General features: G+C 37.5%; 1 long non-coding RNA gene across 1 annotated transcript; it reads left to right on the forward strand.

Moving 5' to 3' along the window:
• Positions 1 to 6584: 6584 nt before the first annotated feature.
• Positions 6585 to 11079, forward strand: LOC109069930. Its single transcript, XR_006153124.1, has 4 exons — positions 6585 to 6673; positions 6751 to 6900; positions 8599 to 8804; positions 10049 to 11079. It is a non-coding gene; the product is annotated as an uncharacterized LOC109069930 (long non-coding RNA).
• Positions 11080 to 14850: the final 3771 nt, after the last annotated feature.

Raw genomic sequence — 14850 nt, forward strand, 5'->3', positions numbered from 1 at the left:
ATTGGTCGGCGCCACGATGCCGGTGGGCGGGGCTATACTGTGGCGGACCGCGTGGACACTGAGCTCATCCAGCAGGCGGAGGCGGCTCGACCCACTGCTGCGACAGTTCGAAGATTATCGCGAACAGCTTCGCAAAACATGAGGAAGACCTACCTGAGCCCCTTCACCATCGCGTAACCATTGGTCTGTTGTTTCATTCCTTCACTGATTTACATGACACACCACCCCATCCCAAATACCCTCTGACCCGCCCTCTGCACACCTGGACGTATAAAATGATTGAAGTGCTAAGAGTGTTTCTGATTGGCTAAAGATTTGCAGGCCATGCTCACTCCCTTTTTGATGCATGATTTATCATATTACAACATTCACTGAAATCTGTCAAAGGTAGTAGTGACATTATATTTGTGATATTTCAAAAAAAATCACATGCACTACCTTGACATTTTAGTTTATTTTTTATTCCATGGACTTTTATTAAAAAATTGAAATAAATTATATATATGTGTGTGTCTGTGTGTGTGTGTGTGTGTGTGTGTTAGTTTATTTTATATTTGTGCGTGAGTTCAAATTAAATTATAATGAAATGTAAGTTAATTATATATATATTTACAATTTAATAATTTAGTTTCCAGATTGCAAAATCTGCTGAAGAACTAAATTATAAAATCTTTTGTGTTTAAATTATTTTTTGTATATGTATTATGTAATTTTTATATATTTAATTATTTATTTAGTTAAGTAAGTCCAGCAAGACCTTTGGGTTCCAGACTGGCAAAATGTACTGGAAAAGTTTTATAGCTTAAATTAGATTTAATTTGGACTTCCACACCAGATCTACATTAACATCTATGCATCTATACGATTAATCTAGAAACTACAAAACTAGCGTTTCTGTAAGTTAGCTAAAGTAGTGTTATTTGATATGTTTTTTGTCATTTACTTTGTGTTAAATGTTATTTTAGTTTGCAAACCTGTTTTGAATCAGTAGTTTCCATGCCGTCTCATTCCAGTCATCTCCATCGATCGTTTGGAGAAGATGAATTTCGCTGGCGCTAAACTGCCACGCTATGAATCTCTGCGTGGGCCACGCCCACTCGACCTGGAGACGGCCGTCACTCTTCCCTACTCGGTTTTCATCCCCGCCCCTGAGGGCAAAGTCCGCGCACCACACGAAGTCAATCGCAGAGTCCGGCAGAACCCACCACGACCAGAACCGGAAAGGCGTCACCGACAGCGCGAGCATACGCCGGCGCCAGCGCAGCAGCTCCACAGCCTTACGGCGCTGTTGCCGGAGGCGAGACGACACCGGGGGGGGAGGGGACAAGAGACCTCAGGTGGACCACCCAACTAACCAAACGAGACTAGACCATAACCAATCATGACGAAGCAACCACTAGAACCAAACTAACCAACCAGATTCAACTAGACGAGCTAGACTAGGCTAGACTAGACTAGACCCGACCAGACCCAGGACCAAGACTAGAACACACTAGACCGACCAGACCAGAACCTCGAGCAACTAAACCAGACTAGACCAGGCTATGGCTACGCCTAGAATGACTGAGACCGTACCAGACTAGCCCAGACAAAGACAAGACACGACAATACAAGACCAGACGCAGACCAGACCCACGGACCAGACCAGACCAGACTAGTCCAAACTAACCACTGACCAGAACCAGACCAGAGCTAACTATACCAGACCAGACCCACCAGACCAGACCCAACCAACCCAACCCAGACTAGGCTAGACCAGACAGAGACCATACGCAGTACAGACGCAGACTAGACGATACCAGCCCAGCGACCAGACCAGACTAGTCTACACCAGACTAGACTAGACCAGACCAGCACCAGACCAGACCAGATGACACTTCACAGATTCATTGAGTTATCTTAACGTGTGAATGACAGCGTGTGTTGTGTTCATGGTTCCCTAGCGTCCTGTTCGATAACACACTCCATGTGTTCATTATATACACGTTCGATGATTAACGAGGACTTGCTGCAGCACACGCTGGATAAACCCATCAAGGTGCATGTTCCGTCGGGTTACCACTGAGGAGCGCTCTAAACCCATCTTGTTTTTTTCTGGGAACCACTCTATAGTGTGAGTACACACTCACATGTTGTGTGTAAGAGTAATATGATGAGTTGTTTTTGAGCTTTTGTTGTGTGTGTGTGCACAGCTGGCGGGCCGGGCGTGCGCGGTCTTTCTAAGGGCTGTGAGTTGGTCTTCAGGCATGAACAGTACAATACACATCAGCTGCCTGTGTTACCACTATGACCAGCCTCGCTGTGCTCATGGACATCTCACGCGCGAGAGGCATGCCTCACAACCCTCAACCTAACCCACACTAAACATGATCAAATTACATTAGTAACAGAGGGCTGGTCTCTGCCCAGCTGGGGAGTGGGGCAGTATACCTTAATAATGGCCCTACAGCAACGTACTGAAAACACCCTAGAAACTACTAGCAACCACACAAACAATAAAAACCCAAGAAATCCTAGCAAACTGTATAGCAAAACCCTAACAAACCACCAGGACATCCCTAGCAACTTGCTTATACCAAGCACATAGTGATGCCCTACAACCACCCATAAAACTCTCTACGCAACAATCACTGAGAAACAATCGTAGCACACTGCTTATCAACCAGATATGCATTGCCTTCTAGAAACCACCCAGAAACCCTAGGAACACCCTAGCAACTGCTCTATCAACCCACATATCAACATCCCTTTTGCAATGTACTCCAAAACACATATGCAAAACTCAAGCAACTCTTAGCAACCACCCGAAACCCTAACATGACACTAAGACTACAGGGAAAATGCAACTGCTTATCACACCCTAGAAATCATACAGAACACCCTAGCAACTGCCTAGTAACCACATAGCAATGCCTTAACAAACAGCAGGAAAACACTGCCAACAACCCACATGAGAACATTCTAAGCACACTGCTTATCAACCAATAGGCAAGGCCTTAGCAACTACCCAAAACCTAGCAACTGCCTAGCAAAACGCTAGCAACTGCCTAGTACCAACATAGTCAACGACCCCTAGCAACCATCCAGAAAACCCTACCATCAACTGCGCTGCTAAGAACACCAAAGAAAACTGCTTTACCAACCAACCACTTAACAGAGCATCCTACCAACGCCCTAGTAATCACCTCCCCCAAACCAAAACACCTAGCAACCACGCAGACCACTGTAGCGACTTTTTAGCAACCGACCTGAGCAACCACCCCGAACATCTCTACCATCTCGCCTAAACAACGCACTTAGCAACATAACCCTAGCAACCACCTCCTAACTAACCGTGGCCAATCCGGTGACTACTACTTCCTCTGAAAATTGAGTTTCATCTCTTCTGGTCAAGTCCAGGGTACAATCGGAGTACTAAAACTGTTTGCGTTATAAGTACTTCCTGGTCTAGACTTGTTTGTAGTCGTTTGAGTCAGATTGAGCCACCTAAGTTTCCCGGCAAGATGGTCATAAACAACATGTGTGAATTCCTGTTGCTTAAATGTCATCTCATCAAGATACTGTGTTTTATGGGTTAATACGCAGCAATCTGAGGCTGAATGGATCTTGATCCTGATTTTTGAACGCGGACGGCCGAGGTTGAATAACATGAGTGTTGTCTTTCAGAACGGTAGAGATCCTGCCGTGAAGCTGATCACGTGGAGTTCAGGTGGGTGTGGACGCTGGGCTTCCTCTTCCTCATGGGGACCATCCGTCTTCCTCACCTGCCTGGCGGCCGCGAGCAGCACAAGACCATCATCGTCAACAACGGCGCGGCTGCGCTCTTCATCGCGCACCTCGTCTTCATCCTGGCATCAATCAGGCCGATAACCCGTAACGCCAAACTTCCTGTCTGTCCATGTGACGTGAGGATGCGGGAATGGTTGCGTGACGCCCGTTTTGTTCTCCCTGCAGTTCCTGTGTACGGTGATGGCCATCCTGCTTGCACTTCCTCTGGCTCTGCGTCTTCTCCCTGGCTCTTCCTGAGGGCTGCACGTCTACCGCATTGCTGAGCGAGCTGCGCGACATCACTAAACGGCCCCATGCGCTTCTACTTACCTGATTGGCTGGGGCTTGCCGGCCTTCATCAACGAGGTCTGGCGGTGGGACTGGACCCCGAGGGCTACGGGGAACCCCGACTTCTGCTGGCTCTCAGCTCTACGACACCCTCATCTGGGAGTTTCGCGGGTCCGCTTTGCGTTCGTCGTGTCGGTGAGGGTTTACGCCCGTTTTGCATACTCCTCCTAGGTATGTACTGATTTGAAAGTGTCTGTTTCTCTCTCATATGATACGTGTTTCCTTTACATTCATAGGCATCGAGATGCGTCGTGTTCAATCGAGAAGAGAGACGTGCCGGCGTGAGTCTCTGTTCTACACTGAATCCTGAAATGTGTGTGTGTGTGTGTGTGTTATAAAGCGTGTGTGTGTGTGTGTTGGTGTAGTGTGTGCAGGGCGGGTCTGCGGACAGCGTGTGCCGTGTTGCTGCTGGTGACGGTGACGTGTCTGCTGGCGCTGCTGTCGGTCAACAGCGACATGATTCTCTTCCACTATCTGTTCGCTCCGGATGTCTGCTGCTGCGTTTTCAGGTACCAGTGAGTGATGTCACAGGCGTGAAGCTGCCGCTTACAACGCCCTAGCAGCACCTAAGCGATGTGATTGCGTGTGTGTTTGTGTTTCAGGGGACCCGTTTTTCTGGTTCTTCTTTCCGCGTGGTGTTTAATAAAGAGAGGGGGCGAGAGACGACGCCATGCGCTACTGCTGCAGCAGAAACGCACCCGATCACATGATCAAACCCAAACCATCCGTGAGTCTGAGAACAACACTGTTATAAACAACATCAGAACTCAACCCAACAACAATAATTACCATTAGTTTTTATTTGAGCTATAAATTGTAAACACTATCCGAAAATACAAACCTATACAAAGCCTATGGAAAAAAATAAGTGACCATATGAGGGTTTGGGTAAAATGTTAATATTTGTTTTGTTTTATTCTGTAAAAGGTCTGATAACATTTCTTCCAATGAGCTTCTTTTTTGTGTTTGTGTTGTTTTTTACAAATGACAATTGTCAAATACAAATGAATTTTTTATCAAATATTGATTTCTTAACTTTTCTGAAGTTAAAACATTGGTATTGTGTTGTGTAAAAAAGAATATAAAACAAGTCTGAAAACATCACATCTTTTTTTGGACCAGTAGTCAAAAAAAGCTCTAAATGACAAAATTTTTTATTTTTAAAAAGTAGTTTACAGTAACACAAAATTACGCTTTACTCAAACACATAACTATAAATTTTTCAAGAATTTTCAATTATCCTCTTAATTTTTTCACAGAGCTATATATATTTGTATTTAGGTTTCATATATATTCATACTATTTAGATTCATTATTCGTTTTATATTTCAATCACATAATTTTACACACTATTTTTTTTGCATTTTTCTTTTTTAAAATCTTTTTCAAATAATTTTTGGTTTTATTTACAAATGATAACAAAATTATCATGTTTAACATTTTATTCGTCAAATGCACAGCAGGCACTGCTGTCCAAAAATACAAAAAAAACAAGTTTCATTATATTTTTTTATAACTTTTATTCATATTTTTCATTATTATTAATATTATATATTATTTTATTTAATCATACATGCTTTTTTTTAATTCAGTGTTTTTTTTTTAAATTCCGTTGTGATCTCTGCGTCTGTCCGTCAGGCCTTTCTCTGTAACAGTCATTTTGTGGACGGACGTCTGTATCATCTGCCTTTTACTGAGTCCAGTGTGTCTCTGAACGGAACCCAGAGCAGCAAAACACATCAGAACTACATGCCCTTCAGCCTCCGGTACACACACACACACACACAGAGTCCAGTGTGTCTCTGAACGGATATTTAATATTTAAAACACACCAGAACTACATGCACTCACACACAACACACACATGCACACACGCATACACACAGACTCCTCTCTAACTCACACACACACACACACACACACACACACTCACACACACACACACACACACACCCACACAGACGCTCTCTCTCCTCACACACACACACACAACACACACACACACTCACTCAACAACACACATGCATGCACACGAGTCATACACACAGACTCACACACACACTCACGCCACTCACACACACACACATACACACAAACTTTTCAGTCACACATTCAAGTACATTCATATTAACTGGATAATATTATTGATATTTTAAGAGGAATATAAGGCACTAACGACTAATGAAGCACTCATGAAGTGTTGTTTCGTTTCAGAGAAGACGATCTGAACAGCAGTCACCTGAGTCCTGAGTGAACACAACACACTGTTCAAAGACAAAGAGCAGATGGACGGTAAACAACACACACACACACACACACACACACACACACACACGTGTATACACACACACACACACACACACACACACACACACACGTGTATTGTAATGTATTTGGAAGACTCTGACAGCGATCTCTCAGAGCTGGAGAGACGATCAGAGCGGCTCGTAATGCGTCCACACACTCTCCGACCGACAGCGAGGAAGACGAGGGCGAGGTTCCCGCAGGAGGAATCGCTGGGAGAATCTGGCCACCAGCGGCCCCATCAAACCTCACGGTACGACATCAGGCGGTTCACGCGACTCTGTGCTTCTGTTAGCGCGTCTGACGTCTGTCTGTCTGTCTGTCCATCAGATGTGTGGGAGGGTGAGACGGGAGCAGCAGACGAGCGTCTGAAGATGGAGACACTGTCCAAACCAGAGCACAGAGCAGAGGATCATGGGACGGAAAACCTGCTGCTGCTGCTGCCCAGTTTACCAAACTCTACAGCGCAGCTGCACAAAGGTCTGAACGAGCGAACAAAGTATTCTTCAGTTATCTATAATCATAACTATACTGATGTCTATAATTATAACAGTACAGATAACTATTATTATAATAACATAACAATAACTATAATTATACAGATAATCATAACGATAACGATACCGATAACTATAACAATATACCGATAACTATAATTATAAATATACTGATGTCTATAATTATAACAATACAGATAGCTGTAATGATAACTATTATTATAATAACATAAAAAATAACTATAATTATACAGATATTCATAACGATAACAATAACTATACCGATACATATAACATAGAACCGATAACTATTATTATAAATATACTGATGTCTATAATTATAACAATACAGATAGCTGTAATGATGAACTATTATTATAATAACCATAACAATAACTATAATTATACAGATAATCATAACGATAACAATAACTATACCGATAACTATAACAATATACCGATAACTATAATTATAAATATACTGATGTCTATAATTATAACAATACAGATAGCTGTAATGATAACTATTATTATAATAACATAACAATAACTATAATTATACAGATAATCATAACGATAAACAATATAAACGATAACTATAAACAATATACCATAACTATAATTATAAATATACTGATGTCTATAATTATAACAATACAGATAGCTGTAATGATAACTATTATTATAATTAACATAACAATAACTATAATTATACAGATAATCATAACGATAACAATAAACTATAACCGATAACTATAACAATATAACCGATAACTATAATTATACAAAATATACTGATGTCTATCATTATAACAATACAGATAGCTGTAATGAGTAACTAGTATTATAATAACCATAACAATAACTATAATTATACAGATAATCATAACGATAACGATACCGATACCTATAACAAGCACTACCCAATAACATATTATAAAATACTGATGTCTATAATTATAACAATACAGAAGCTGTAATGATAACTATTAGATTATAATACAACATAAATACCGCGACACCAGCGTGATGACAAGTGTTGAACTATAATTATACAGATAATCAGAACGATAACAATAACTATACCGAGAAATATAAACAGATATACCGATAACGATTATATAAATATACTGGATGTCTCTAATATAATAACACTACAGATAAGCTGTAATGATAACTATTAGTATATAATAACATATGATAACGATAATTATACAGCAAAATACTAACAAAACAATAACTAGACCGATAACTATAACAACATAACCGATAACTATAATTATAAATATACTGATAACTGTAATAATTATAGCTGCAATGATGACGATAACTATAATCTGGTAACAACAATATTTTTGTAAAAATATTTGTAATTATAACTACAATGATAACAAAACTATACTTGAAACTACAATGATAACTATAAATGTAAGTAAACCTAATACCTGAGTAATACTGATATAACTGTAACAATACCGATACCTAACTTTATCAATACTTAATAATTATAATAACTACCAACCCTATATTATTAACTATAATATAACAACAGTAATTATAATTAAAACACTAACTATTATAACTTAATTATAACTATTTGTAACTATAATGATACTAGAACTATGACTAGCTATAAGTGCTACAGTTTAACGTTTGTTCAATTTTAACGTGTGACGCGCAGGAATCCTGAAGAAGAAGCAGCTGTCGCCAATCGCCGAGAGGAACGCCATCAACCGCATCCACAACCAGCTGTCTGGAGACTCCCCCTCCTCACGCGGCCCCTCCTCCAGCGAGGGCCGAGGGGGCGGGGCTAGGCGGGGTCATCTGAACGGGGCGTCGGCAAGCGGACTGATGAAAATGCTCGACAACGACCTCGTCTGAATCTGAGTGAGTGATTCACGTCCACTGATCCGTGCTCTTACTGATGTCACCGTCAAATTAATATAAGAAAATCACAACGTCAATGTTTACAATATTATAATATCTTCACGACTTATAGTTTAGCATGATAGCTCATAATATAGTTACAGTTTATGATGAAATATAAAACTCAAGAGTATTTGATACATATATAGTCAAAAGTTTGGAAACATTACTATTTTTAATGTTTTTTGAAAGAAGTTTCTTCTGCTCATCAGCCTGCATTTATTTGATCAAAAATACACAAAAAAACTGTAATATTTGTGAAATATTATTACAACTTAACATAATAGTTTTTCTATTTGAATATACTTTAAAATCCTGTGATGCACAAGCTGAATTTTCAGCATCATTACTCCAGCCTTCAGTGTCACATGTAACATCCAGTCTATCACATGATCATTTAGAAATCATTCTAATATTCTGATTTATTATGAGTGTTGGAAACAGTTCTGCTGTCTAATATATTTGATGAAGAAAAGGTTAAAAAGGACTGCATTTATTCAAAAAAATAAAATAAAAAAATTCTAATAATATATATTCTAATAATATATTTCTTTTACTATCACTTTTTATCAATTTAACACATCCTTGCTGGATAAAAGTATTGATTTTATTTACAAAAAAAAGAAAAGAAAAAAAATTACTGACCCCAAATTACTGACCAGTAGTGTATATTGTTATTACAAATATTTATATTTTAAAAACATAGCTTCTTTTTTTTTTTTTTACTTTTTATTAATCAAAGCATCCTAAAAAAGTATCACATGTTCTGAAAAAATATTAAGCAGCAGAACTGTTTCCAACTTTGATAATGACTCATCATATTAGAATGATTTCTAAAGGATCATGTGATAATGATCCTAAAAATTCAGCTTTGCATCACAGAAATAAATGATAATTTAAAGTATAATAAATTTAAAAAAATATATATTTTAAATTGTAATAATATATCACAATATTACTGTTTTTTTCTGTATTTTTTATCAAATAAATGCAGGCTTGATGAGCAGAAGAAACTTCTTTCAAAAACATTAAAAATAGTAATGTTGCCAAACTTTTGGTCTGTACTGTGTATATATATCCAGCTTTATAGATATAGAAAGAGCTTGTGCAATTCATATACATTATTTACATTTTGTGATGATAAACAGTCAAGTGTCATGATCCAGATATTGTTTATACACGACAGATGTATGTTTTTTTTGCAGATGCTGATGAGTGACGAGGGAATGAAGAGGCAAAGAACAATCGTCCTGTTTCTGTCCCTCCGTTTGATTTTTCCCACATTTCACGCGACAGTCGATCTGATTCTCCGCGCCAAACGCTGGCGAGAATCGGACGTTTTTTACATTTTTGTTTACATACTTGAAGCGAAGCACTTTTTTATTTCTTTCGTCCTCTTGCCGCATCGAAACCAACACAGACATTTTGTAAATGAGTGAAGAAGTATCAGGGAACTTCCTCCATGAAGCTGAACTACTGCTGCTGCTGTACGAGCGATAACTAAAGGAAGGAATCACCGGACGAACCGCGAGAAGGAACCGACTCCTGATTCAAGCCTTTCACTCGTGTTCACGATGCCTTCTCCACCAGAAGGGCCTTTATTTCGTACCGTTGGAGGAGAGCAACACTTTTGATACTCGCTTTTTTGTAAATTTTTGGGGACATTTTTATACGAACTTTTAAAAAGACTGACGTTTTATAGATTAGCAATGATGTAAATGTGAATTTAAACCTGTGTTGTACAGATCTCTAACACGTCACGCAAAAACCACACTAACCCATGTTTCATCTGGATCACATCTGCATGGTTTATTACGCTTCACTGCGTAGTTTTATCACACGATGTGCTGCTTCAGTCTTCTGAGACTCTCCAGACGGGTCATTTTTGGACTTTTGATAACAAATCATGCTGTACAGTTTTATACATACGGTTCTTCGCTCTGTGCTTTATTATGGAAGCGTGTTTAAGCCATGGGATAAAACATTTAAAATTGGCAACTTTTTATCCTACAATTCAGACTTTTTTTCCCCTCAGAGATATAAACACGCATTTAAAATTCCGAGATGTTAACTTGAAATTTTGAGATTCCTGATTACATTTTAAAAATTTATTCCATATCGGAAACAAAAAAAAAACACAATTGCAAAATATAAAAGAATTCTTAGATAAAAAAAATTCTGAGATTGCAATTTGGAAAAAATTGCAGTTATATTTGATATTTTTTATACTTTTGCAGAAACAAAGACAAAACAGAACTGCGAGAAACAATTCAAGATGTAAACAATTGCAAGATTCAAACTCGCAATTATGAGTTTTATAACTCGAAAAATATAAAAATATAAACTTAAAGTCTGAATTATGAGATTAAAAGTTTCAGTTACATTTTTTTTTTTTAATTCCATGTTGGAAACAAAAGTTAGAAACAAAAAATATTTGTGAGATGTAAACTTAAGTTTAAATTGTGAGAGCATATAAATCAAGAAAAAGTCAGAATTGAGTGATATAAACAATTCAGAGAGAGAGAAATATTATTTGTGAGATGTTAACTTGCAATTTTGAAAAAAAAATATTGAACTGTAAGATTAAAAAGATGGAGTTACTTTAAAAAAATTATACTGTTAAGATACAAAATAACAACAACAAAAAATGAAATTGTGAGAGGTAAACAGAATTCTGAGGGGGAAAAAAGACACAAAATCACAATGAAGAGTTAAAAACTAGCAGTTGTGAAATATAAACTTGAGATATAAAAGTCTGCATTGGGAGACAAACTCACGAGTGGAAGGAAAACAGTCTGAATTGTGAGATGAAAAAGTCGCAATTACATTTTTTTTTCGTGATGGCAACTCTAAAGAATTGTGAGAAAACAATAGTCAAAATTATGAGATGTTTACCTCACTAATTGCGAGTTTAAAATCTGAATTTTTAGGAAAAAAGTCTGAGGTTCCGTTTCTCTGTTTTTCATTTCTGTGGGCAGAAATCTTTGCTCCCTGTACTTCTGTGTGTGACTGAATCGGTTTGGACTGGAAGGGCTTTGTAAAACACACTGACCTGAAAAGTAAATCTGCTGCTTGTTGGTTTTTAGTAACGTCTGGTTGTTTTCTCATCGAGTGTCTGCAGGTGAAGGAGGGTTGTTCTTGGTTTTCCTGCGGCTCCAGTCGCATCATGGACACTCGGCTTCTGCTCAGTCTCTCACACGTTCAGCAGAGATTCTGTCTCTGAGCGTCTGCGGTGAGAAGCGTCTCAAGATGCTTCCTGAATCTCAGACACCGCCTACTGTTTTTCATTCTCCATATTTTCCAAAAAAAACTTTCAACTTTTAACGTTTATCTCAATAAAAAACTTTTGTTTTTTTTATTTCTTAAACTTCTCATTAAAGAAAGACTTTTTTCTTTCTTATCTAAAGTTCTTTTCTCTCATAAATGTTTTTTTAAAAAAGATTTAAATCTGCAGTCCCTATATGAATGAAACACGTGAATGAAATTAAATTATATTGCCGTTTTAATGTGCTTCTAATAACAATAGCCTGTGATTTGTATTTTAAAGACAACCAGTTCGAAGGAACATAGTTTACTTTTTGGGGTTTAAAAAATAATTTCTTGGTATGAAATTTTAATGGTATGACAATTAGAGATTAGACTGACAAAGACATTCAGATGACAATATCCGGTGAAAATTATTATTTGGGTCAAATACTCCCAAGACGTAGGCTATAATCTGTGAGAGTAAAGTACCAATCTCCACAGCGGTGCGGGTGCCTGACTGCCACACACACACACACACACACAAACCACTCACTCCTACTCCTCAAAACATGAGATTCATCCTCGCTGGAGCCATGCCAGAATACAACCCACGCAAGGAAGATAATTGTGCAAATAACTGCAATTCCAGGTTTTCAACAGAGATGGCGACAAAGAGGCAAAACTTACAGACTGCAGCTTTAGGAAGATAATTGTGCAAATAACTGCAATTCCAGGTTTTCAACAGAGATGGCGACAAAGAGGCTTTATAAACATCTCAATTTTTTTCTCTCTTCAAATTTTTTTTTACAATTTTTATCTTCTCTTTAAAACTTAATTTATCTCTTAAACTTTTCACAAAAAAACTTTTTTCTCTTTAAATACTTTCAAAAAAAATTAACAACTTCTATATATATATAAATTTCTCATCAAAAATTAATTTCTTCTCATATTTTTCTCATAAACCTTTTTAACCTTTTTTTTTTTTTCCTCATCACAAAAACTTTTTTTTCCCTCTTTCAAAAAGTTTTTTGATGAGGAAAAAAATTATTTTCAGTTTTAAAAAAAAAAATTCCTCAATCTTCTCTCATCAAAAATAATAAAATAAAATCTCTTCCAAAAACTTTTTTTTCTATTTAAAAAAAATGTAATGTCAACCTTTGTTTGTTTTTTCATCAAAGGGCAACACAAGACAAATGCTAGCTCTCTATTAGCATACAGTACCAGCCGTGGCCACCAGGTGTCGCTATAGCATGACATCTAATGCTTACACTGCTTTATCCCTCAATAACACATTCACATGAAGGTTTTGCACATTGTAATCAAGACAAAATCAGATTGCACCATTAATATAGAAGTCCTTGTCATGTAACAACTGGAGCTGTATAAGAATTTGAATACAGAAAGTTTTTTTTTGACAGTAGTTTTTTTTATTAAAAAAAATCTTTACATTTTTTTGATGACAAAAAAGAGATTTTGATGAGAAAAAGGTTTGTTGAAGAAGATAAAAAATAATTTTTGATAAAATATTGAGAAAAAAGGAGAGAAAAAAGTTTTGTCCCCAGAATGATCTGATTAATCGTGTGTGACACAGACCGTATGAATTCATATTTAAACTGGACAGAAAATACCTTCAGATCTTCGTCTCAAGGGAAACCTTTCGAGGGGATAACGTTAGTCAATTCTTATGTGATTATTTTTGTGTGATGGTTTTAAAGCGCTTGTTTAAACGCACAGTAAGCGAGTTTCGATAAATGCTGCTGATCTTTGAAATCACCAAAATAAACACACCCCTACCCAAAAGAGTCACACCCCTATCTTGATAGCTCCGCCCCCAGATTTACGAACACGCTATTCAACACAGGCACCTCCCCCATCACTACTGGACACGCCCCTTACTGGTGATTGGCTGAAAGCGTGTTTTGGTGCTCGGTCAGATCCACTTTCAGCAGCGTTTCTGATGAACTCGTGAATGTTCAGATGTTGAGGCGTCTGAGATCTTCTGGACCCACTAGCTCCGCCCCTCAACCTCCCAACCAATGAACTGACTTCAGCTGAAAATGACTCCGTTACACTGATCTATATATATATCTATTCTATATTATAGATCAGTGCTCCGTTATCGTCTTGCATTATTGACAAACTCTTCTCCTGTTTGTCTCTGTGAAGCTGCTTTGACACAGTCAGTGTTGTATAAAGCACTATACAAATAAAGGACTGTAACCATGGCGTTTGTAATCAAACTGTAGTTATACAAACGGTAATCAGCCAAAAAATAAATAAACCTGTTACTACAATTTTACTATAGTAAAAATATGGTACATTTTCATAGGGAAAACACTGAAAATGATTCAGATGATCTTACGCATGTTAATTTATTTGAAAAATACAGTTAAAAAGATGAAAGTTGTTTTAATGTTTAAATATTAAGATACTCAATTGCTGCGTTTTAGTACGTGCCATGTAATATTTCAGATATATGTTACCAGAATAAAGTCGTAGCATTGTGAGATGGAAGTCATAAAATATTAAGAATAAAGTCAAAAGTATCGAAATATTTTATCCGAACTATTGTTTAGAACATGGTTTAGAAGAGTCAGATGTTAAAGTTGTGTTTTTAAAGTCAGATGAAAGTTGTTTTATTGTTTAAATATTATTAAAGATACTCAATTGCTGTGTTTTAGTACGTGCCATGTAAAAAAAAATATTTCAGATATACGTTACCAGAATAAAGTATTAAGAATAAAGTCAAAAGTATCGAAAT

Source organism: Cyprinus carpio, chromosome A22 (assembly GCF_018340385.1).
Source record: "Cyprinus carpio isolate SPL01 chromosome A22, ASM1834038v1, whole genome shotgun sequence".
Classification (NCBI taxonomy): domain Eukaryota; kingdom Metazoa; phylum Chordata; class Actinopteri; order Cypriniformes; family Cyprinidae; genus Cyprinus; species Cyprinus carpio.